Here is a 27,250-nt window from a genome sequence, read left to right on the forward strand (position 1 = left end):
TACAATAGTTCTCTTAAAGGTAGACGGGTACATACACTACAACTACCATAAGTTCTTGCCAAATTTGTCTACAATACTACACCCACTGAACACCCTACTGCAAACTGGGGTGCCATGGAAGTGGAATGACGAATGTAGATGAGCTTTCCAGAAGAGCAAAACACTAATCACATCGAAAGAGGTATTGGCCCATTACAACCCAGTGTTACCAGTTCGGTTGGCTTGTGTTGCGTCACCCTACGGCATTGGAACGGTGCTGTCGCACAAATTCTCGGACGGCTCAGAGAGGCCAATGGCCTTTGCGTCACGATCACTAACCTCAGCCGAGCGTAACTACGCCCAGATTGACAGGGAGGCACTCAGCCTAGTGTGGGGAGTGAAAAAGTTCAATCACTATCTGCACGGGCAGAAATTCACCTTGCTGACTGATCACCAGCCTCTTGTCTCCATTTTTAATCCGAAGAAGGGCGTTCCGGTGATGACTGCGCAACGACTACAAAGATGGTCACTTTTCTAGTGGCGCACCACTATGAGATTGAATATAAGGGCACGAAACAGCATGGAAATGCTGATGGGCTATCACGCCTGCCACTGCCTACTGCGGAGGAAGCACCAGCAGTGGATCCTGTCGAAATATTCCATTCGACTTTCGTTGAATACCTACCGGTAACTAACGCTTGCATCGAAAAGGTAACCCGAAATGACCCGACACTGTCTCGGGTATATGATTTGACGGTGAAGGGAAGGCCAGCATATGGCAACTCATGTTGCCAGCATTCTCGACAAGGAGAAAACAGCTTAGGGCAGCACGGTGGCATAGTGGTTAGCACTGTTTCCTCACAGCGCCAGGGACCCGGGTTCGAATCCGGCCTCGGGTGACTGTCTGTGTGGAGTTTGCACATTCTCCCCGTGTTTGCGTGGGTTTCCTCCGGGTGTTCCGGTTTCCTCCCACAGTCCAAAGATGTGCGGGTTAGGTTGATTGGCTATGATAAATTGACCCTTAGTGTTAGGGGGATTAAATACGTGGGGTTACGGGGATAGGGTGGGATATGTGTTGGTGCAGGCTCGATGGGCCGAAATGGCCTCTATCTGCACTGTGGGGTTTCTGTGATTCTGTGATTCTGTGAGTGTGCCGGGGGACCTTGATGTGTGGATCTCGAGTGGTAATTCCACCCAAGTTAAGGGAGAGATTGCTCAATGAGCTTCATGAGGGTCATCTGGGAGGGGTAAAAATGAAAAGCCTAGCCAGGGCTTATGTGTGGTGGCCGGGAATCGATAAACAAATCGAGGACCTGACCAAGAGCTGCTCAGGATGCCAGAAAGTCCAAAATGCACCACCACAGGCCCCTCTACACCCATGGGAGTGGCCCTCATCTCCATGGCAACGGGTGCATATTGATTTTGCTGGTCCATTCATGGACTCAATGTTTTTAATAGCCGTGGATGCGCACTCGAAATGGCCTGAGGTCATCAAAATGTCCTCCACCACCACGGAGAAAACTATTGCAGTCCTACGGACCATTTTTGCCAGGAATGGCTTGCCAGAACAGATTTGCTCCGACAACGGGCCACAGTTTGTGTCTGAAGAGTTCCGGAGGTTCTTGAAAAAGAATGGGGTAAGGCATTGCACATCCGCCCCGTATCATCCAGCCACAAATGGATTGGCTGAGAGGTTCGTACAAACCTTTAAGAAGGCAATAAAGGCTATGTACAATGACAACATTCCGCTGCAGCACAAGGTGGACAATTTCCTGTTCGCCTACCAGAATGCGACACATGCAGTCACCAACCAGGCCCCAGCCATGATGTTCTTTAACTGAAGGTTAAGATCTCGCCTGGATTTGCTCAGACCAAACGTACAAAGAGATGTTGAAAGTAAGCAATTCCAGCACATCAATGAGAAGCCAACAAGGAACTTCAATGTAGGGCAACCAGTCTTGGCCCGCGACTACCGAACAGAAAAATGGCAGCCAGGAACGATATGCACACGGCAGGGCCCACTAATGTACACAGTGGACGTTGGGGAGAGCATCATGAGACTCCATGCTGACCAGATCCTAGAGTCACAGGAACAAGTCAACCCCATGCCTCGCCCATACGTACCTAGTGATGAACCCGACGTACAGGTCGCATCTACCCCAGAAACAGTAGCATCGGAAGCTGATGAACCAACCGACGACAGGGGGCCAGAATCGCCTCCGCACCTAGAGCAAGACACTTGGGAAAGGCGCTATCCAGAAAGGATCAGGAAGCCTCCCCAAAGACTGAATTTATAAATAGACTATTTTCAGCTAATGTTGCATGTTAAAAGTGTTAATTGTAATTAGTTTGATATTAAATTGTTAAATGAGTGTTATGGTACTGTTAATCTAAAAGGGGAGGAATTGTAATGTATGTACCTTTAAGGGGGGGAACTACTTTGTACAGCTCATGTATATTGTAGTACTGGCAGTGACCACACCTGTGTATAACATTGAGTAGTAATCTGTTGTTTCAGTTGCAGCTTGAACCACGTTGAGTAAACACCTGTTGTACCATTCTCTGCAGTCCTTTTCTTATTATTACACGGATGTAACAGTTACCACTCGCTGAATGTGCAGTTGGTGTGCGACCATGCCCAGCATTTCATGATGGTGAATGCCCAGTATCCTGGCAGCAGTCATGATGCTTTCATTCTGCACCAGTGCGCTGTTTCCTTTCAGTCCTTGGACCACTACGACAAACCAGAGGGTTGCTACTGGGCGACAAGCGCTATCCGCTGACCACCTGGCTCATAACTCTGCTCCGCAACCCAATCACATGGGCAGCCAGCATACAATAAAAGCCATGCTGTCACACGGAATCTGATAGAGCAAACATTGGCTTCCTTAAACAACGCTCCGCTGATTGGGCCACTCTGGAGGAGCCCTGCAGTACTCACCAGAGCGCATCTCAAGATTCATTGTGGTCTGCTGCATGCTCCACAACCTCTCCATCATGAGGGCACAGACCTTGTTCCCAGCCATACGGCGACCAGCTGAGGAGGAGGAGGAAGTGGAAGAGGAGGAAAGAAAGAAAGAAAGAAAGAAAGAAAGAAAGTCTTGCATTTCTACAGCACCCTTCACGACCACCAGACGTCTCAAAGCGCTTTACAGCCAATGAAGTACTTTTGGAGTGCAGTCACTGTTGTAATGTGGGAAACGCAGCAGCCAATTTGCGCACAACAAGCTCCCACAAACAGCAATGTGATAATGACCAGATAATCTGTTTTTGTTCTGTGGATTGAGGGATAAATATTGGCCAGGACACCGGGGATAACTCTCCTGCTCTTCTTCGAAATAGTGCCATGGGATCTTTTATGTCCACCTGAGAGAGCAGACGGGGCCTCGGTTTAAAGTCTCATCTGAAAGAAGCAGAAGAGGAGCAGGAGGAAGAAGAGGAGGAAGCGGAAGAGGAGCAGGAGGAAGCGGAAGAGGAGGATGATACAGAAGAGGAGGAAGCGGAAAGGAGGAGGCAACCTAGACAGCTCCTTTCTGCTTGGGCTGTCAGTGTTCGATTCATCCGAATGCAGTATGAGTGAACACAACCCCAATTCCACAATCAACTATAGTCCCACACCTTACCTTCACTCTGTTACTGACCATCACCACGTCCTCTTGGCCACTATGCTGAAATAAAAGCCACCATAAAATAAACATTCCAATCCAATTTTATCCATTAATCCATTCAATATAACCTAACAAAGTCAACTAATCACCCTTGTGCATTCCCTTCAGTTTGTCTTTGCCTGTCCTAGTGCACCTACAAAGTGCTACCCCAGTGGCTGCAGCATGGCTGGTGGAAGGCTGCTGACTTTCAGTGGGGGAGACAGCAGATGGCCTTGCAGGATCACCTCGGGCAGCTCTGGGCCTAGAAGGCCCGGCTGCAGACTGCACCACCTTGGCATGGGCGGCAACAGTCTGGACTGGCAACAACAAGGGCACTGGCAGAGTGGCAATGGTGGGAGGATGAATGCTGTCATCCTGAGAGAAAACAGCAGGTTCATGCTTCATGGAGCCACTGCCACTCCCCCGGGTGGCACCTCACTATTCCTAGCCATCTGTTGGAGGACAGATTGCTGGAATGCTGTGAAACCCTGAAAGCCCCTTTCCACACTGGTAAACCCAGTCATGATGGCAGTGGTCTGAGCTTGCATGACTTCAGTCTGCAGCACTCAAATGTGGGGTGGCTTGTGCTTGTGCTGCAATGGATGATGAGACATCAACTATCTCCTCAAATTGACCTCCTTCATCAAGACCTCCAGTGCTGCATTGGAGGACCTTGGCGCATGCTCACTCCCCTGTTGTGCCATCATGAATTAATTTTTGCACTGTCTTCCTCAGCCAGTTGAATGTTGATCTGCAGGCAGAATTCACCTCCCCTTTAACAGGTGCAGACTGTCTTTAAGTAGTGCAGGCTAGTTTTAATTTGTGCTCGGCTTGCAGGATCTTGGGCCCCCTCCTGAGCGTTCAGCCATTCAGCAGCGCAGTCAGTGCTGAGCTGAATGCCATAATCCTGCAAATGAGCAGGCAGCACAAAGTTTGTGTGCTGCCTGCAGTCCTCTGAACAGGCATGGGTTGCTAACGTGTTGCGACCCCCGCTCATGTGTTCGGGGGCAAACCAATTTTGAGGCCATTGTCTTTCTATTTTAGTCCTCCCAAAGTGCATTACATCACACTGTTTCGCATTGAACTCCATCTGCCATGCTTCAGCCGATTTCACCACGATCAGCCATGACACAAAGCTGGGTGGGCGTGTGTGCTGTGAGGAGGATGCTGAGAAACTCCAGTATGATTTGGACAGGTTGGGTGATTGGGCAGATGCATGGCAGATGCAGTATAATGTGGATAAATGCGAGGTTATCCACTTTGGTGGCAAAAACAGGAAGGCAGATTATTATCTGAACGTCAATAGATTGGGAGAAGGGGAAGTGCAACAAGACCTGGGTGTCCTTGTGCACCAGTCGCTGAAGGTAAGCATGCAGGTGCAGCAGGCGGTTAAGAAGGCAAATGGTATGTTGGCCTTCGTAGCGAGAGGATTGGAGTACAGGAACAAGGATGTCTTGCTGCAGTTGTACAGGGCCTTCGTGAGACCACACCTTGAGTATTGTGTGCAGTTTTGGTCGCTTTATCTGAGGAAGGATGTTCTTGCCATGGAGGGAGTGCAGCGAAGGTTCACCAGACTGATACCTGGGATGGCAGGAATATCGTATGAGGAGAGATTGGGTCGATTGGAGTTATACTCGCTTGAGTTTAGAAGAATGAGAGGGGATCTCATTGAAACTTATAAAATTCTAACAGGACTAGACAGGCTAGATGCAGGAAGGATGTTCCCGATGGCGGGGGAGTCCAGAACCAGGGGTCACAGTCTAAAGATAAGGGGTAAGCCATTTAGGACAGAGATGAGGAGGAATTTCTTCACCCAGAGAGTGGTGAACCTGTGGAATTATCTATCACAGAAGGCAGTTGAGGCCAATTCACTAAATATATTCAAGAAGGAGTTAGATATATTTCTTAAGGCTAAAGGGCTCAAGGGATATGGAGAGAAGGCAGGGACAGGGTACTGAGGTTGGATGATCAGCCATGATCTCATTGAATGGCGGAGCAGGCTCAAGGGCCCAAATGACCTACTCCTGCTCCAAGGTCTTATGTTACGTTCTTTTATCCTGTCTATGTCATCCTGAAGCCTATAACTATCCTCATCATGATCTATTACTTTTCCAAGTTTCATATCATCTGCAAGCTTTATAATGTTGCTCCCTACATCTGAATCTAGGTCGTTTATAAAAACATAATTGACCTTGATTCAGAAGCTCAATGAAAAAATGGTCAACTTACTGATGATATGAAACTGGGATACTCCATCATGTCAAAAGAGGTCCTGATGGTCACAGTCCCTCATGGTAAAAGATAGTGATACTACCTCATGTTGAAAGGGGTCTTGATGCTGACACTCCATTTTAACTCTCTATAAAAGGGGTTCTGGGGAGACTCCTACTCCTGATAAGACTCTTTCTTTAAATAGGAGTCTTTGTAGTGAGTCCCCTCTTAAAATGGAGCGGAGATAGTTTTTAAAGGACTCCCTTATTAAACTCCCTCTTGAAAAGGGATGCAGATGTGAGACTTTCCCTTCGAAGGGGATGCTGATCGTGAGGCTCCCTGCTCAACTGAGGTGCTGATGATGAGACTCCCTCATTAAGTTTCCTGCGATTGTTCTACGCATCACCCCTAAAGTGTTTGACACTTATGATTAATAATCCACAACGGTACAAATTAGAGCAATGTCACCGAGATGCTTCCCACCCGACACAATCATCAAATTTACGACCAAATTGGGATGGAATGTAATTTGATTCGAGTTCCCTTTCAGCCTGTCGTCTGCGTGGCCTGTCTCGAAGGGGCCAGTAACCTAATCACATGACAGCAGTAACTGCATTAGAATGACCACATTTCACTGAGTGTAAGATTTTTTTTTGCTGTACCATTTAAAAAGCAGTTCCTGATGTCTCCAAGGGAATTATAGTTATGCCAACTAAGGCAGTTCAGTTTTGGGTTTTCTTTATTGGGGAGGAGGAGGTTGCTTGTTGAGATAATTAACATGTGAGATTTGCACTAAAAGAGCCTCCATTTGAACTCGATGTTCATTTTGGAACTGAGCCATACGGGTCAGAAGGTCCCCATCCCATCCCTAGCTTGACTTAAATAAGTCGAGCGCAGCTAAGACCCTGGGGGGAAAAATTCTGTATCAATCATTTTGGGGCGCTAACATCTCCTGGGCACTAACATTAGTGCCGGCAACCATGAAATTGAGCTTTACCGCCCCAAGAGGGAAGTGGAATGCTAAATCAAGCCCACCACTTCCTTCTTGGAGCGCAATTGGCAGCAGGCGGGGCAGAGACTTCAGCAGCGCTGCACACTGGGTCGTGCAGCGCTGCCTCGTTCAAAGGCTCCTTCCCGTTCTTAAAGGGAAGGGCCATTGCTGCAGGCTCTGCAATTGAAAGAGTATCTACCTGGACCACCAAGGCAGCCGCGATCCCGCACAAGCAGAGTGCCGGGCTGATCGATTGCGGGCAGGAGCCCGTGAAAAAAACTAGAACAGGAAAGGTACGTTTTTTTTACTAACCTTGGCCACCTCACCTTTAATCATCGCCCCCAAAGCGGCCGGCCGCCCGATGCATGCCTCCTGCAGCTTTTGGTGTTTTCAGGTCGGGGGCGTTACCAAGGCGTTGTGCACGGTGATGACGTCACGATCTCCGGGCGAAGGAGATCGGGGCGCAATGCCGTAGCACTGCCGCAAAACCCCCGCCGAATATGGCGGGAGTCAATGTCAGCGCTGCGCCCGGTCGCAAAGCCATTTGTGCCCCGTTAGCGCCGGAGGCACAAAAGCACCCAATTTCAGCCCCCTGCTTTAATCGGTCTCACTATCCCAGGTGGCTGGAGAGTGTTAAAATTAACATTGGTTCCTCCTCCTGGCGGTTACCTAATAATTCCTGGGTGAGGACAGACTTGGCTATGATGCCTTCCACAGTCAAATAATATGCTGACACTCGGATTTTAAATGGAGGCTGGGAACGATGCATGGGGAGGCCCAAACTGGACGATGCACTCGGCGATCATGAAGGACGTGAGGCCCAGCTGATTTTAACTTGAGCCACATATGAACAATTGACATTGCTGTCCCACTCCAAGCCAGCGGAAATGATGCCAAAGCCAGTGGGCAGAAGGGGGAATTGAGGCGAGAGTCGGCCACTGCTGGGCACCTCAGGGAACGAGCCACGGCATAAAGTTACTGCTCGAGAGAGAGAGAGAGAGGGTCCCATACAGATGTCGGTGTGGGGAGGGAGAGGGAGGGCCGGGCCAAGAGAGGCCCAAGGAGTTCTTCCTACTGCTCCAAAGATTCAAAAGTTTTACTTATCTTGGCCTCTTCTAGCCACTCAGCTGCATCTCGCCAGGTTTCTCTGGTGACTTTGACACTAGGCAGGCCTCAGAACAATGGCGCCGAAGATGTCACTGGCAGTACAACTTAGACATTTAAGTTAGGCTCTCGCCTGCCTGCAGTGGGAGTCTCGGCCGACTTCAAAGTCTGTGAAGATCAGATGTCGCTGAGTAGTGTTAAGTCTGTGTGTTATATTGAGAATTAATACACAGACCACAAGAGTAAACTTTAACAGGACTTTACTATTCGAAGGTCAGGGCGGAACTGCCCAATAAATCAGTACACAGCACTTATATACCGGTGTGGTCACCGCCGGTATTACAGTATACAGCAGCCAAGATAAAGTAGTGCAACTCTTAAAATAGTTCTCTTAAAGGTGGAATGGTTACATACACTACAATCCTCCCTTTTTAGCTTACAATATATATATTCCCCATTAAACATAACATCATAACATAGATACACAAACTCATGTAAAACAGTTCACAGATTCAGTCTCTGCGGAAAACAGTTCACAGATTCAGTCTCTGCGGAAAACAGTTCACAGATTCAGTCTCTGCGGAGGCGCCTCCTGCGCTTCCTAACTCGGTCCGGATAACGCCTCAGTGGTGTTGTAGTTTTCGATGGTGTAGTAGGTTCTTGTTGCTGGGGTGACTCATCTAATAGTCCTTCACTGGACTTAACAGCTTGAACTTCCGTAGCTTCAGAACCAGCTTGAACTTCCGTAACTTCAGAACCAGCATTGCTGACTTCTAAAAGCTTGAGTACCTTGGGAAGTTTTTCTACTTCCAAACTGATTTGACTCAGTTCGGAGGGACCACATGCATGACCTGGTAGAGGTGATAATGGTTCAGATGTGTCATCATCTTCTGCTTCGTCTTTTCCTTTTCTGCTTCTTGGAGACTCTCTGGGCTCCACTCCCAGCTGCATGCACAGTTCCTCCTCCTCTTCCTCCAGCTGTTGCCGTAGTAGCGCCACCATCTCCCGGTGTTTCTTAGACTTTTCGTGATTCTTCATGGTTTTTGCACTTTGGAAGATTTCCCCACAAGCTGGGCAGAACAGGTCGTGGTAATATTCGGTGTCGTCCTGAGCTAGGCCAGCGAGAGGGTCTTCTATTTCCTCCATGCCCAGCTGGACGTTAGCCAGCTTTTGTTCCAAATCCAGACATCTCTCCTGAAGAGACTTCTTCGTGTGTTCAGCTTCATCCAGCTTTTTCTGGGCTTCCTGCAAGTCTTTTACTAATGACATCATTTGTGATTTCAATACTTCAACTTCATTCGGAGATTGATTGTTCGGACTATTCAATCCCTCTACTGGAGCAGCTGTTTCAGCATTCTGTTGTTCTACATTGACGTGAGTCAGCGTACTCTTGGCATCCAAGGGCTGCTCTGCTGCAATCTTCTCAGTCTGTGTTGCAACCTCAGCTATTTCAATAACTTTTGAGAGCTCCGAACCCCTTTCCTTTGAAGGTTGAAGCTCGTGTTCAAGTTTTTCCCATTTCAGAGTCTTGTCCCTCAGCATATGAAGGAGTTGGCTGACCGTTAACTCTTCTGACATCAGACGTTTCCCAGTATCGTCGTCATGTGTTTTTGACGTATAGGCTGCAGGGCTGTTTGTAACCTTGCACTGGAGCTCCTTTGCTGCTTTTAATTCGCCATCATCCGCAGCCTCCACCATTCGAATTTCAACAAATGAATCGTCCGGTGATGCTGCACCCAACTTCAGTAGGAGCTCGGAATTCATGGCAACCAAATCAGCCTTTTCTGCCTGCAACCTGCTAACAAGTGCCTTCAGTTGCTGAACATCCTGCTCCACCAGATTAGAGCACGCACCTTCAGAAACCGAATCAGCTTTGATTCGTTTGGCCTCCTCGCGCAGACGGTTTGTGTGTTCCTGCTCCATTTTCTCCACCAGCTGCTTCTGCTGCCTTTCCAGATTCTCCCACTCTGTGTCAAAGAACTTTTTCTTTGCATTCATCTCTTGCTCAAAACGGCGAATCATTTGTTCTAATTGCTGTTGTAGTTTGAAATGGAGTTGAGTTCGAGCCCGGTGTTCCTCAGAAATGTGCATGTCTGTAGACTGGACAGACTCAGAATTCTCTGTCAAACTATGTTGTTGTTCAGTGGAATTCTGTTCTGATACTTTGTTCTCCTCTGAAGCATAAGCATTTATGCACTCCTTCGTTTTTCCATCATTAGTCTGCAAGTCCATTTTAAACTTGTCTATTGCACATGGGCTGGTCTTACCATCATCAGTTCCAGAGTCTGAGCTGATTGTCTTCACCGAGTTCTCACTCTTTATTGCTTTTAGGGAGTGCCAGTCCATATTTATTTCCCTGATCCACTCCCGTCCCAGAAGTGGTGGACCTCCCGCAGATAGTACATATATGTCCATTCCTTGGTGTACTTTGCCCTTGTGTCTCACCTTGACTTTTATCTTTCCGATGTATACTCTTTGCCCCGTGTATGTCTGTAATACTATCTCCGTATCCCGTAGGGGAATATGTGTGAATAACTTTTTGTAATCGTGCTTATTCATGACCGTCAACGCCGATCCGGTGTCTAATTCCATCTTCACGTGGACTCCTGCTATCTGCAGTGTGGCCCAGATAGTTTGTCGGTCAGCTTCCTTACTCACATTGTGAATTCTCAGACTACCCAGTTCCTGGCTGTTGGAGTCTGAATCCGACTTCTGTTCATCCGAACTCTTCTCAGCCACCTTATGTACCTTTCTGCACTTTTCCTGCGGTGACTTTTTGTTGCTGGTCTTCTTACCTGACGGGCATACGTTAGCTATGTGACCAAGCTTGCCACATTTTCTACATTCCTGGTTTTTAAACCAGCATTGGTTCTGATCATGTGTTGTCTTTCCACAACGATAACATTTCGTTGTACCCAAAGCCATTTGATCTACGCCGAGTACCGCTGCCTTCAGCTGCATTTCCACCGTGCCTCTCGCTACGGCTTTGTGCGATGCTGCAATAGAGACAGCCTTATCAAGTGTAAGATCATTCTCTTCAAGCAACCGCTTTTGTGTTCCTTCTTTCGACAATCCACACACGAATTTGTCTCTCAGTGCCTCTGTCAGTCTTTCCCCAAACTGACAGTATTTCGCTAGCTTACGCAGTTCAATTAAGTACTCCGCGTTGCTTTCCTCTTTTAGTTGCGTTCTCGCATAAAATTTAAATCGTTCCGCTAACATCAGCGGTGTGGGGTTCAAATGATCCTTCAGGACAGCAACAATATTAGCGAAAGTCTGACCCGCCGGTTTAGCTGGTGATAGAAGATGCTTCAATAGCCCGTATGTCTTCGCACCCATTGAGTTTAGTAAGGTTAGTGCTTTATCATCATTTGATATTTTATTAGCCTTACAATATATCTCTATGCGTTCTACATACGTGGCCCAATCTTCCACATCGGGATCGAAATCGTTGATGTTACCACGCTTAGGCATCTTCGCAATCTGTTTGAGAAACAAAAGGAAATTCTTTTTTTTTTCTTTAACTTTTTTTTTTCAAAAATGGCGGTTTCCCACGCTTATCTTCTTCCCCGCCTCTGAGAATGGCGGTTTCCCGCGCTTGTCTTCTTCCCCGCCTAAATGGCGGCTTCCAGCATTTCTTCCTCGGGCTGGAGGGGTAAAGCTTTGCCCTCGGGCGACGACCGCTGGCTTTCGGGGTTCGCAGCCTGCGCGCCGGCTTCAGTTTATTCTGAAAGCGCGAGAACAGCTGATTGAGTTCCTTGTTCCCTTTCCCGACAGGGGCAACCGGGCGCTGGGGGCAACCAGTTGGCGGCGGACAGTTCCAGCTCTTGGTCCTTTGCGGAAAGCTGCTGTAAGCCGCTGGGCGGAAATCTCGCTCGGTCTCCCTCGCTCGGTCTCGTTCTCCCTCGCTCGCTCGGTCTCCCTCGCTCGCACGGTCTCCCTCGCTCGCTCGGTCTCGTTCTCTCTCCCGCTCGCTCGGTCTCGCTCGCTCGCTCGGGCTCTGTCTCTCCCGCTCGCTCGGGCTCTGTCTCTCCCACTGGCTGTAACGGCGATTGCCGTATTGCTGCGTTCGCCCTCCCCAGCGGTTTTCAATCGTGCCTCCCAGCCCCTCTTGCAGTCCGGTCCTTTCCCCCCCGGCTGCGGCTGAGTTCTCCGCGTTTTTTTTTTTCTTTTTTTTTTTCTTTTCTCCCGCGCCTTGCCGTCCCGGTCGCTGCGCCTCGCGGCCTCGGTAGCTGCCCGGCCTTTTTCACCGGTCGCAGTCGAGCTTGCTCTCGACGCTGCTGCGTCTCCCAGCCTGCTTGCAGCCCGGTCTCTCACACCGGCTGCGTTTGCATTCGCTGCGGTCTCTCACACCGGCTGCGTTTGCATTCACCGCGGCTTCCGTGCCTACGCTGCCCCAGTCTCAGCACCTCTGGCCCCGACTTCTGTCCAGCTCTTTTCCCCGGCCGTGGTCGAGTTCTCCGCCCTTATATCCTCCGATCTTCCCTCCCCTATTTCACAGCCAAAGTGGCCGCCTCGCTGTTCGTCGCTGATCGGCTTACCCACCACCGTGATAGAAGGGATGATCCTGCCTGTTGCTGATGGAAGGCTTCGTGTTAGAATTCTTCCGTTGCTCTGCAGACCCGAGTCTTCTCTCAGCAGAATGATGAGGGCGGATGCCTCTTCTCGACGCCCGTTAAACTGCCTTGGATAATCTCTGCCGCAGGGTAAGATCGTCTTCATCGCCACTGTTAAGTCTGTGTGTTATATTGAGAATTAATACACAGACCACAAGAGTAAACTTTAACAGGACTTTACTATTCGAAGGTCAGGGCGGAACTGCCCAATAAATCAGTACACAGCACTTATATACCGGTGTGGTCACCGCCGGTATTACAGTATACAGCAGCCAAGATAAAGTAGTGCAACTCTTAAAATAGTTCTCTTAAAGGTGGAACGGTTACATACACCACAAGTAGGAACGGAGCGGCATGTATCGGTATCGGCAGAGTTGGACCGCCCACTATTTGGGGGGGTGGGGGGGGACAAATGGGACAAGGGCATTGGCCAACGACTGAAGCAAGTGCTGGCTGCTCTGACTGAAGGCAGAAGCTCCCCTCCCTGTGAAAAATGGGCCCTTTTCACTTAGTCCATCATAACCAGCTGGTGTAGAGTAACTAACCTTTAACAATCTGGTGGGCCCCGCTTCCACACACTTTAAAGTACTGTGGGGTCGCATTTCCGCTAGTTGCATCAGTGCAGTCCAGGCGGAATCGGCCGAACCAGCACAGAAGACTGGGGAAATTTAAACATAAGTGACTTACAATAACAACAGCAACTTGTATTTATATAGCGCCCTTAATGTAATAAAACATCCCAAGATGCTTCACAGAAGTGTAATCAAACAAAATTTGATACCGAGCCACATAAGGAGATATTAGGGCAGATGAACAAAAGCTTGGTCAAAGGGGTAGGTTTTAAGGAGCCTCTTAAAGGAGGAAAGAGAGGTGGAGAGGCGGAGAGGTTTAGGAAGGGAATTCCAGAGCTTTGGGCCTTGGCAGCCAATGATGGAACGATTAAAATCAAGGATGAGCAGAAGGCCAGAATTGGAAGAGCGTAGATATCTCGGAGGGTTGTAGGGCTGGAGGAGGTTACAGAGAGAGGGAGGGGTGAGATAATGGAGGGATTTTAAAACAAGGATGAGAATTTTAAAATCAAGGCGTAGCTTAACCAGGAGCCAATGTAGGTCAGCGAGCACAGGGGTGATGGGTGAACGGGACTTGGTGCGAATTAGGTACGGGTAGCAGAGTTTTGGATGACCCTAAATTTATGGAGGGTGGAAGATGGGAAGCCAACCAGGAGTGCGTTGGAATAGTCAAGTCTAGAGGTAATGAAGGCATGGATGAAGATTTCAGCAGCCGATGAGCTCAGGCAGAGGCATAGTCGGGCGATGTTACGGAGGTGGAAATAGGCGGGCTTAATGATGGCGTGGATATGTAGTCGGAAGCTCATCTCGGGGTCACCAAGGTTGTGAACAGTCTGGTTCAGCCTTAGACCGTTACCAGGGAGAGGGATGGAGTTGGTGGCTAGGGAACGGAGTTGATGGCGGGGGCCAACGTCAATGGCTTTGGTCTTCCCAAAACCACTTACACTCGTGTTTTCTGTGATCTTTTACACAGATTCAAGATGCAATTTGCCAGAACCAGGCCCCGCCCACAAAATTGCCCAAGCCTCCAGGTCGAAGTTGCGAGATTTCCCCGGTTCAGGAAGGCTCTTCAAATTACAGTCATTTTCTTACAGGCACAAGTAGGCACGATTTAAAACTTTTTATATCAAAATTATTAAATTTACTAAGAAACTGACTCATCTGCAGCAATAAAACTATTGGATGATTCAGTATAATTCTTAAATCATTTTCCGTGATTTTAAATCAGGTTACTCTCAGATGGAGGACTGGACACTCTTACTAAAATTGCTTACTTTTTGCTGATAAGCCCATTTTCAGCTGCATTAGTAAAACTGCAGCAGGTTACCGCTCTTAAATACATCAAGGAATACTTTTCAATGGAAAGAAAGAAAAAGAAACGATTATGTTTAATTACATTGCCCAATTGTGCTGGTTCATGGAAGATTTTACATTTGTGATTATGCAAATTAATTGGAATGGAAACCTAATCTAACCAGCGCAATTTGAAGCACATTTGTGGTGTAATTTCCTGATTGCACCCGAAAGCGGAAACTCTCCCCCTGTATGTTTGTAGCTTGCAGGCATTGGGGGCACCGGAGGTGGGGCTGGTGGGTGCCATTGGATGCTGTAATCCTGCCAGTCCTGCCTCCTACTGTGGTTGAAAGGAGGCAGACATATTAATTACTTTCCTTCAGCCCCCTCCAGGAACTCTGAGCATGCAACCTCGTTTGTTTTCCATTTATATAAATAATTTGAACATAGGCACAAGAGAAATGGCCTGTGAAGTTTGCTGATGATACCAAAATTAGAGGTCATGGCAAACTGTGAGGAGTAATGCAGGAGATTGCAAGTGGACATAGAAAGGTTAACAGACTGGGAATAGGTGGAAGATGGAGAGAAATGTGAAGTTATACATTTTGAGCTAAAAAAACACAGTGAAAGGAAGTATATTGTAAATTTTACGGCTCTTAACAGAGTAGAGAAACAGAGGCACAAATGCATTGATTTTTGAAGATGAAAAAAATGCCATAAAAGAGGCAGGTAGATTTTATTTTTTTATACTCATGGGACTGAAGAAAACCTCAAAGAATTGGGTCTCCTTTTACTGGAACAGAGATTATTAAGGGGGATCTAATAGAGCTTTACAAATTTTAAAGAAATGTATGTGTTTAATGCGGAGGAACTGTGAACGGAGTTCCCTTAGTTTTTTAGCTAACATTCCTCCCTCAACATTATCAAAAAACAGTCATTTCTCTCATTGCGGTTTGTAAGATCATTGCTGGTGCAAGGTGGTTGCTGTATTTGCCTACATAATCACAGTCATTGCACTACACAAAGTAATTAATTGTGTGATGTGTTTTGAGGCATTTCAACTTGGTAAAGCTCACTATCAACTCAAATGATATTGTTAACTGTTATTGGATTGACCATACTTAATGCACTGAGCACTGAAACCAGGTCCAACTCCCTCACTCAACTGAAATGGGAGTCAATGGGAAACAGTGGGTCCAGTTGCTGGATGCCATCTGCATTTATCCAATACGACCATTGCTGTCTAAAGATAATTGAGGTTAGATAAGTTTGAAAGGCATCTGTGGTTAGACAAGGCCGGGACCTGGAGGCCTATTGGAGTTAAATACACTCACTTTTATCAAAGAAGTTTTCAAATAAATGTAGAAAGCAAAACTCTTCACATCAAAGCGAGTACTTTCTGGATCAGTTCGGTTCGGTTCGGTTCAGTAACCTGCTAGGTGGTGCTTTTACCCACTTGGCCATTAGGGGGAGCTCTAAAGGAACTTTCTGAACACTATATGAGAATATTTTGATGCAGGTGCAAATTAAAGAAAATTGTTTCACTCTCATTTAAATGGCAGTTTATTAAAAGAAAGTTCTATCTAGTAGAAATTCATTAGCGGCTGGTGCGATGCAGCCACAATGCCTGCCTTTACCGGAAGTTCCGAGGCCGGCCCAAAATTGGACCTTGGACCACAGGCTTCATTCGGGCGTCTGTTGCGCCTCCACAGCCATCTCACCCGACTCGCTGGCAGTGGTTGTCAGGTAAGTCATAAGGGTAGGGTGAAGTTGAACGGGAGGACGGGGGCTGACTGCGAGCTGGCAATGGCCCTCAGGAGGCTGTAGAGCCACAAGGAGCATTCCTGGTCCTCCTGGTTGCCCAAAAACTTACCTTTCATTGGCTGCTTAGGCTCGGCACCTGCTCTGCTTATTGCAAACCAATGTCTGCAAGGGGGACTAAACCAGGCGTCAGACCCCTCATTTACATATGTAAGGGCCTAACCATATGTTTTAGGCAACCACCAGAGAAGCCGTAAAAATGCCCTAACCCAATTTCAGATAGGACCTTTTTCAGGCGTCCTTGAAGCGCAGGACATTAGTTCCTGAAATTGGGACTCATTGCACCCATTCTGTACTTGTTAAACAGGTGCAACAAAGTCCAATTTCCATCCCTTTAACTTTACATGCAGGGAAAAGAAACATAAATGGAATGGCACACATAAAGCAGGTTTGGTTTCAAGTGCCATTGCAGGACTTGAGCACATAAATCTAGACTGATGCTCCAGTGTAGTACTGAAGGAATGCTACATTGCCTACGGATGAGACATTAAACCACCCATCTGTTCCAATGGTTCATGTGGGTGGTTTAATGTCTCATCCCACAGCACTACTTAAAGAACAGCAGGGCGATTTCTCGGTGTCCTGGTTAATATTCTTCCCTCAACTAACACCACCAAAAAAAACACTAATTAACTAGTTGTACATCTCCTTGCAGTATGTGGGGGTCTTGCTACACCCAAAATGACTGCCATGTTCATCTACCTAACAACAGTGACTGCACGTCAAAGTAATTCATTGTATGTGGGGCACTTTGAGATATTTCTGAGAGATGTGATAAAGTGCTAAGTAAATGCAGGCCTTTCTTTTTTTCCTTCACATCGAAAGCAAATTAGTTGAGCAATAAATAAATAAAACATTAAAGGGCTTCTTCATTAAACTAACATAGATTTTGAAGAGCAAAAAAACCAGTAATTTAAATTTCTCCTTTACAAATGCCAGGGACCTACTTTGCCCTCATTCATCTTTCTAATATTAATGATGACGGATTTACCCACCCTAAAAAACGTATGTCCCTGATGTGTGCTCCTACTGATATTCCTCTCTCACAGACCAAAATTAATCCTTGGAGAATTAGGCTGAAGGGAGAGAGCGTCTGAGGTGACATCTGAGGGTCACTCCCATGATTCCTAGCTTTGGTGGGCTGATGGGAAGGGGATTGATTGAGGAGGAGTGAACATCTATCAGGCCAGGCTTTCCCATGACTTATCCTGATGGACTCAGATTCCAGCGAGGCTTATCAAAAAACTGATGGAGACGGAAGCATTTACAATGCACCACTGGCTCTGATCACTGTTCAATAATACCCTAGATTTATAATATCTAAATGATGAAAGGGTTTGGCATGCAGGGCAGGAGGGTGTTTATTTAATACAGAGTGTACTAACTAACCATGAATTTATTTCATCTTAGCTCTGACCTGATATAGAACAGATCACTCTGCCTGTCTGTTTATATCCATTGCAACACCTATTCATTTAGTTCTCATTACTCACAATACTCCTGAATATAGAGGGCTGCTTCTTATTATAGTGTTATATAAAAAATCCAGATAATGAAAGTTGAAAAGGTACATGTTCTATGTGAGTACATCAGGCTTGCTCACAGCTTTTAAATTTGTTGTACATTTCTACAACCTGTATGTTTAGTGAGACATGTAATGACTTGTTAGTCACACAATGATCCCATGAGTCAGAGAGAGAGAGATAGAAGGAGAGAGAGATGGAAAGAGAAAGAAGGAAAAAAATGAAGTGGAACAGCAGTGGAGAGCTGGAGAGACGCAGAAGGATTAAGACAGACAGGATGAGAGGGGGGAAGAAAGGACAGAGGTTGAGAAATTGAAAGAAGAAGACTTTGAAAGAAAAGAATGAGACAGAGAAAAACACTTGAAAGAGCCTGTAGTGACAGAGAGGGGCTGAGTTGAGAGACTAGAAACATTGAAGCATAAAAGAAATGGACAGGGAGTGAGAAGAGGAAGGGAGAGAGTCCAAGAGAGGAATAGACAGAGACAGGAAGAGAGTGAGACAGCGAGGGAGCGAAAGTAAGGGAAAGGCTAAGCAACCTTGCATTTATATAATACTTTATCAAGTTGTTGAAATTTCTTCAAGAATTTTATACAATGAAAGAGAATGAAGGAGAAATAGAGAGCGAGCAAGGCTATGAGTGTGTGTAAAGATATCAAACTTTTCATTTCTGTTTCTGTGTGGCTCATGTAAGTTTCAACTTCAGTTCTTACATAGACAACACATTATGGATATAATCTGATGAATCTCAAATGTTTGGTGTTATGTGACACATCTCTTATTCCTATATGTCTGTACTTTAAGCTGAATGGTTATATCTGAAAGTAAGGCAAGCTGTGAGAGATATAGAGGGGGCACTGTTCACTTATTTAGTATGTTGCACAGGTAGAGAATTTTATAAATAGTATACCACTCTTGCACTGACAATAAAGCTAGAAATTACTGGTGGTGATAATGGTCAAACATTTAATACATTTAATATGACATCTTTCTGTTTGCTATTTTAACAGAGGCATTGCCCATTCACTTCAATAGAAAAACGTCCATCTGCTATTATTGCTAACGGTTGTTTCTTGCTTTATATTTCTCATATACAAAGAGCATCAAGGGCCTATATAAGAGTTTCCTGTACCAGTGTGCGCAACTGTTAGCCAAACAAACAGGTGTCACTATTTTTTGTAATGGTGATTGTAACCGCAAATCAGTGATATCAAAGTAGTGGCTAATTCACGAGTACTTTCTGATATACCAAACACGCTCAGCTGGTGCTTATACCGTGCTGAGCTGGTAACTCAAATTTACAAAGTTATAAAACATGGAGACTGGGTTACAACACTGACCTTTCACCTCTGGTATCTAGGGTTGAGATGGGATGAAAGTCCCTCTCTCTGCTCTAAGGATCCTGCCTGAAATAAAATTGGGGCATTCACAATCCAATTCCTGGTAGTTGCAAGCCCACAGTAAGCTACTGCCCATAATTTAACCAAAAGTACCTAAATTGATAGTTTCACTCAGAGGCCACAAGGATGTTTGGTGCAAGAAATTAAAATATTGCACTGTTGCAGTAGGGGGCACACTTTTGACATTGGACCCAGAAGTGCTTGAATAATAGATGCCAAAAGGCTATGGTGTAAAAGGTCTGCCTTGGTGGTTGTACCTATGCCAAGCAATACAGAGCAGGCAAACCCTGGTTCTGGACCCCTCCCTCCTTCCATTTTTTTCCTGAGGAGAATGCTGTCAGAGCGATGCACGGCAACAAGAGTTAACAGACAGCTGGTTGATTGGATAGTGATCAATCTAACATATTGTGAACCATACAGGCCAGGCAGCCTCGGGCTCAATTCTTGGTCTGTGCTGAGTTAGTTGCTCTCAGTTGGTAGGTATGCTATGACTGATCTCATTATCCTTAGTTTAGGGGAGTGAAAGGATTCAGCTGGTGTTCTTACTCATGATCAGTGCCTTGTTACCCCAGCTGTGAAGCATATGATGCTACCAGAGGAGAAATAAAGGGGAAAATGTGATAGGGAGACGGATCCCTGGTCACTTTTCAGGTTGATCCCATCCAGCATCGCTAGGTTTAAGAACCCAGTCCTCCTCTTTCTCAGCCATGTTCTATCATGGTTTCCTGCTTAGCACCCTGAGTCATGAGCCTGGCCAACCACCTCGCTTTCTTCCACAAACATTGGCTCATAACAACTGTTACATAGTTCTTCCCCTCCTTCATTTTTTTTCCTGGAGAGAAAACTGCCCGAATTCAACAGGAAGCAAAAGAACCAGAGCAGCAATGAGCCGTGTAAGTGAGCTTAATGTGAGTGACAGGTTCAGGACCCCATACTTAAGAGGATAATAGCAGAAACGGGGCCAACAGGAAGCGGTGAGGTCAGACTCTATAGTTCACAATTGGACAGTGCTTCCAAATCCTCTCTCTCTAAAGCAACAACTTTTACTTTAATTTTACAGGCTACTGAATATTGATTTCAAAGCTTGGAAAGACCCTCTGGCAGACAGGGCTCGATCTAGCTAATTGTGGCTTTATTGACTGTCGTATTTGCACTGTTTATTTTCTCAGAGACATGCCTGAGAGAGATAAATCTCTCCGAGGTATACAGGAAGAGAGAGAGGCTGGTATTCAGCTGTCAGTCCTGAAAAAATTCAGATTTGTTAAGAGTTCTTATTGTGATATTGGCTGTTCTTTTCCTAGAAATCATAGCCCCGATATTTACGGGGAGGTGGGGAGAGAGCGGGGGAGCACAGTAGCATGGGGAAAACCTGGCAAGGCCGAGGATGTGGAGGTCCTGCTGAAGTTAAGAGCAGCACCTCGTTATGATTTATTTCTTCCATTTCCTGCCAGGCAGCCGGCCAGATTGACAGGCTGGCCAGCTGCCGGGTGAGAAAACCAGTGGCAGGAGGCCGCAGCCTGGGTCCCTTGGGGATTACCCCAGGGAATCAGGAGGGGGTAATGAGCTAGAGATCAGGGCTTGGCAGGTTGGTGATCGAGGGAGGGAGAGCACGAGAGAGCGAGGGGGAGGTAGATCTGCGATCATAGTGGGCGGTGGGGAAGTGAGGCGGCGATTGGCAGAGGGGAGGCTGAAAGGGTTCCTTGAGCAGCTGAAGGAGCACGCCTGCTCCTCCTGGCCCCCTAGGAGTGCTGTGAAAGGCACCTTCCTAAGCTGGCAGCTCCCGCCTCTATTTCACTGCCGGGTTTCCCGAACCCTGGGAAACCTGCACAGCAGCAGTTAAATTTAAATCAAGCTCCTGATTGCACTGTGGGAGCCTGATTTAAATATGTTACTGAAGCGCGAATTTCCTGCCTCTCGACGGCAGGACACTGGCATGACACGAAAGCCGCCTGTTTTTAAATTATTCCTCCCCCCCCGACCCTCTCCCGCCCATTGAGGGGGGAGTTAATATCGAGGCCCATAGGTTCAAATTTTTAAATGTTACTTTTCAAACCAACACAAGCAAGAATTAATTTATTGGTCATTCACCTCATTGTAGGAACTTGCTATCCACAAAATAACTGCCTCAAATTGCCCTCCAAAAACTCTGCGTTATTCCAATTCTGGCCTCTTGTGCATTCCCAACAGCCTTTGCCCCACCATTGGCGGCCGTGCCTTCATCTGTCTAGTGCCTAAGCTCTGGAATTCCCTCCCTAAACCTCTTTGCCTCTCCACCTCTCTCTCTCCTCCTTTAAGACCCTTCTTAAAACCTACCTCTTTTACCAAGCGTTTGATCACCTGACATAATGGCCTCGATATTTCCGAATGGGGGGAGGGATTTTGTAATGGTCATGAAACCTGGACATGTGGAGAACACATTGGGACGTTATACTACATTAAAGGCTCTTTATAACTGCAAGTTGTTGTTGTTGTGGGATAACAATTACCGGACACTTGTAAGTGGTTATGCATGAGGTTTTTTTTACACATTTCTGACTGATGTGGTAAAGTGTATTTTGTGACAAGCTGAGAAATATCAGAGCGTCAAGCACCTCCAGCTCTTGTGAGGCACAGGTTAGCTACGGAGTAAAACTCCCTCCTGTCTGCCCAAAACCAATTAGCTTTCACACCCAACTGCTAAAGAGCACCCCCTATTGCATTTTCCATACCAACCATCCTTGTGGCTTCCCCAAGTCAGATTGTCAACTTAGTGCCGATTATTGGCAGTTTTGTGTTGTGGGCTCAAATCCACTTCGAAGTGGGTTCAATCAGCCTCAAATTCACTTTAGACTGATACGGCCTCAGAGTATCACCCACCCAATTTTATAAAATGTAATTTAGTTTGAAAACAGAAAGCACTTCTATGCTATGGAGGCATTAGTTATTAAAGATTTTCTGGTCAGCTGTTTCTGGACTTTGCTGTGCACAATATTGTTTTTGACTTGTCCAACATAACAACAGTGACTGCACTTCAAAAGTAATTTACTGGCTTCAAAGCACTTTGGGACATCCTGAGGCTAAGAGAAGCATTATATAGATGCAAGTTCTTTCTTCCATTATTCTTGTAACAAGCCTTCATCAGCAGCAAAGCATATATCAAAACTCAAACCACAATTTCACCCCCTGTCCCATCTAGTTTTGTTTGGGACTCATTGAAAAGTAACACTCCTCCATCAGTATTCCTAGATGCGAGATCAGAAGAGGGGCGGTGAACAGGCATAAACATATATTTGACAGAGGAAAGCGTTGGTGGATACAAGAGATAGAGGGGGAGAAATTGGGTTGAGCCGCAAATGGGGCGCCAAGCTCGCCTGGGCGCCAGATTTTGCGCTGCGATCAGAACAGCAGCGATCGCCGGAAATTCAGCTTGAGCGCCCCAAGAGGGACACGGGGCGAGACTCGAGGCGCTCCGCGTTCCTCTTAGGGTGCTGAAACTGAATATCGCAGCGCAACATGCCACAGCGCCACACGCTGCGGCACGGCGCGCTGCGGTACTGCAGGCCTTCCTCCCATTCTTAAGGGGGAGGGGCCTGCACCAGCGCGATGAGCGATCACGAGTGCCGGCAAAAGAGCCCAGCACCGAGGAGAAGTGCCGGGCTCTCGGATAACAGCCGGCAATGCCTCGGGGGGAGAACAGGAGGCCGGGGACGGAGGTGCTGGCAGGCGGCCGCCGAAAAAAACGGCCGCCCCGCACCTCCACCTTAATTTGCGCCACTGCCGCCACAGGTAGGCCCCGTGAACCGGGCGCGATTAGCGAGCGGCGCTACAGAGGCGGTCGCTGCCAAATATCGCGATCGGGGCGGTAGCGGGCCACTGTGCACACTGATGACGTCATCGGTGGCGGCGCAGCGCAACAGGCTAACGCCGCCATTAGCGCCCCAGCTAAATATCACGGGAGGCATGGCTAGTGGTGCTAAAGCCACTGAGTGCCCTCTTTAGGCGCTAACTGGTGGCGCAACCCACCAAATTTCTCCCCCAGAAACTTAGGGCCTCCTCCACAACAGAAGGAGGTGGTGGGGCGCTGCGGGGGGTGGAGGGGTGCGAGAAAAAGAGAGCAAGAGAAAGAGGAATGACCAGGATGCCAGAGATGTTGCTGCCAAGCAGCTGGCTCAAAAGAGGTTGGGGACTAGATTATTCACCTGTCCTCTGGGCCACAGGATGCTCATGGCCTAATGAGGACAGGAATTGAGAGGAGAGAGCAGGAATGTTTAGAGGATGCAATTTAAAACGTGGCAATTTTAAAATGTTTCACTGGTCTTTTGTAGACTTTTTGTTCGATTGAGGAATCTTTGAAGGGACCAGTCCTATTGTAAAGAAAGAAAAAGTTGCATTTATATAGCGCCTTTCAGGACCTGAGGATACAGGTGGGACCTGTACATGTCAGACTGGTTGCACCTGAACCGGAATGGGACCAACATCCTTGCGGGGAGGTTTGCTAGTACTGTTGGGGGGGTTTAAACTAACTTGGCAGGGGGATGGGATACGGAGTAGGGGGTGATGCACAGCCAAATATAGAGGAAAAAGTAAGTCAGCCTGGAAGGCAGAGCAAATATGTAATGGCACAAGGGAGTATGACAAGGCTGGATGGCATTTATTTTAATGCAAGGAGTCTTGCGAGTAAGGCAGATGAATTGAAAGTGTTGATGAACACATGGGAGTATGACATTGTTGCTATCACAGAGACATGGTTGAGGGAGGGGCAGGAGTGGCAGCTCAATAGTCCGGGGTATAGAATCTTCAGGCGAGACAGAGGGGAGTGTAAAAGAAGAGGAGTGTCGCAATATTAATCAAGGAGTCAATTACTGCTGTAAGGAGGGATGATATCTTAGCAGGCTCCTCTAATGAGGCCATATGGGTATAATTTAAAAACAAAAAGGGGGCAAGCACTTTGCTGGGAGTGTACTATAGGCCCCCAAACAGTCAGGGGGAGATAGAGGAACAGATACGTCAGCAAATCTCAGAGAAGTGTAGAAATAATAGGGTAATAATAGTAGGGGATTTCAACCTCCCCAATATTAACTGGGATAGTCAGAGTGTGAAAGGCTTAGAGGGTGCAGAATTCTTAAAGTGCATCCAGGAGAACTTTTTGAGCCAGCACGTAGAAAGTCCTACAAGAGAGGGGGTGGTACTGGACCTAATTCTAGGGAATGTACCCGGGCAAGTGGTAGAAGTGTCAGTCGGAGAGCATTTTGGTGACAGTGACCATAATTCGGTGAGATTTAAGGTAGTCATGGAAAAGGACAAAAATGGACCGGAAATAAAGGTTCTAAATTGGGAGAAGGCCGATTTTAATATGATAAGGCAGGATCTGGCCAAAGTGGACTGGGATCAGATACTTGTAGGAAAATCCACATCAGAGCAGTGGGAGTCTTTCAGAAAGGAAATAGAGAGAGTACAACGCCAACATGTTCCCATAAAGGTCAAGGGTGGGACCAACAAGCTGAGGGAACCCTGGATGTCAAGGGATATACAAGAATGGTTTAGAAAAAAAAAAGGGATGCTTTTGGCAGATACAAAGGACTAAAAACAGTGGACCCCCTAGAGGAGTATAGAAAGTGCAAGGGGGTACTTAAAAAATAAATTAGGAGAGCGAAGAGGGGGCATGAAAAAACACTGGCAGGCAAAATAAAGGAAAATCCCAAGGCGTTTTATAAGTTTATTAAGGACGAAGGTGGCAATCTTTGTGTAGAGCCGGAAGATGTAGGTGAGATTTTAAATGAATATTTTGCATCTGTGTTTACTATGGAGATGTAGGCATAGAGATCAGGCAGGGGGATTGTGATATACTTGAACAAATTAGTATTGAGAGGGAGGAGGTACTAGCGGTTTTAGAAGGCTTAAAAGTGGATAAATCCCCAGGCCCAGACGAGACGTATCCCAGGCTGCTGTGTGAGGCAAGGGAGGAGATTGCAGGGGCTCTGACACAAATTGTCAGAACCTCTCTGGCCACAGGGGAGGTGCCAGAGGACTGGAGGACAGCTAACATAATACCATTATTCAAGAAGGGTAGTAGGGATAAATCAGGGAATTACAGGCCAGTGAGCCTAACATCAGTGGTAGGGAAATTATTGGAAACATTTCTGAGGGACAGAGTTAGTCTCCACTTGGAGAGGCAAGGATTAATCAAGGATAGCCAGCATGGCTTTGTCAGGAGGAGATCATATCTAACCAATTTGATTGTATTTTTCGAGGGGGTGACTAGGCGTGTGTATGAGGGTAGTGCAGTTGGTGTAGTCTACATGGACCTCAGTAAGACTTTTGACAAAGTCCCGCATAGGAGACTGGTCAAGAAGTTAAGAGCCCATGGGATCTGTTAAATCCGTGAATCTTAAGGTATGGTGTTCTTCAATAAATAGACGGAGACTGCAGATTAACAATCAACAGGTGTTTACTGGATGAGGGTAGTCTAACAACTAACAGTACAGATCCCTACACAGGGTTTATATACAGGTGTGGTCACTGCCGGTACTACAGTATACAGGAGCTGTAAAAGTAGTTCTCCTCTTAAAGGTACATACACTACAGGATCCAAGGCAATTTGGCACATTGGGTCCAAAATTGGCTTAGTGGCAGGAGGCAGAGGGTGATAGTTGAAGGTTGTTTTTGTGACTGGAAGCCTGTGTCCAGTGGTGTACAGCAGGGATCGGTGCTTGGTCCTTTGCTTTTTGTTGTGTACATTAATGATTTAGATATGTATGTAGGAGGTATGATCAGTAAGTTCACAGATGACACAAAAATTGATGGAGTGGTAAATAGCGAGGAGGGAAGCCTCAGGCTACAGGACAATATAGATGGGTTGGTTAAATAGGTAGAACTGTGGCAAATGGAATTTAACCCTGAAAAGTGTGAGGTGATGCATTTTGGGAGGACTAACAAGGCAAAGGAATACACAATGAATGGTAGGACCCTAGTAAGGGCAGAGGATCAGAGGGACCTTGGTGTGCATGTACATAGATCCCTGAAGGCAGCAGGACAGGTAGATAAAGTGGTTAAAAAGGCATATGGGATACTTGCCTTCATTAGCCGAGGCATAGAATATAAGAGCAGGGAGGTTATGATGGAGCTGTACAAAATGCTAGTTAGGCCACAGCTGGAATACTGTGTGCAGTTCTGGTCGCCACACTATAGGAAGGATGTGATTGTATTGGAAAGGGTGCAGAGGAGATTCACCAGGATGTTACCTGGGCTGGAGCGCTTCAGCTATGAAGAGAGGCTGGACAGGCTGGGGTTGTTTTCCTTAGAGCAGAGAAGGCTGAGGGGGGGACCTGATTAAGGTGTACAAAATTATGAGGGGCATAGATAGGGTAGATAGAAAGGAACTTTTCCCCTTAGTGGAGGGGTCAATAACCAGGGGTATAGTTGCAAGATAAGGGGCAGGAGGTTTAGAGGGGATTTGAGGAAACACTTTTTCACCCAGAGGGTGGTTGGAATCTGGAATTCACTGCCTGAAAGGGTGGTAGAGGCAGGAACCCTCACAACATTCAAGAAGCATTTAGATGAGCACTTGCAATGCCATAGAATACAAGGCTACGGACCAAGTGCTGGAATATGGGATTAGAATAGACAGGGCTTGATGGCCGGCGCGGACACGATGGGCCAAAGGGACTCTTTCTGTGCTGTATAACTCTATGGGCTCGATTTTCATTGAGCCGTGGAGTCGGGCTTGGAGGCGGGCGGGGATTAAAATCGCAAAAACTGGCAGGCGGGACCCCCCCCCCCCGCCTGGTTCCCGACTCCGAGCAATTTTAACTCAGGCGTGTCTGATGGTCCCGACTCCGTCCCGCATCCAGCAGGCGGGACTGGTCTTTAAGGCCCTTAATAACCACTAAATGCCCTCTATAATCCTATTTTAACAGGCCCTTGCAAATTTAACCCTTTTCCCACGTAAAACACGCCTGGTGGGAGCACAAATGGATTGCTGACTATCAACTGCAGGTCAACCATTAAAGAGATTTAATCAGCCATCATTTGCAGGTGGCAGGACTTAGTGGTCTCAGGTCTGGGGCAACTTTTAGAAGGCTTAACCACTCCTCTGGAAGGTTGGTGCCTCACACCCATCT

The sequence above is a fragment of the Somniosus microcephalus genome, chromosome 7 (assembly GCF_052327205.1).
Source record: "Somniosus microcephalus isolate GS21.2 chromosome 7, FLI_Smic_1.0, whole genome shotgun sequence".
NCBI classification, from domain to species: domain Eukaryota; kingdom Metazoa; phylum Chordata; class Chondrichthyes; order Squaliformes; family Somniosidae; genus Somniosus; species Somniosus microcephalus.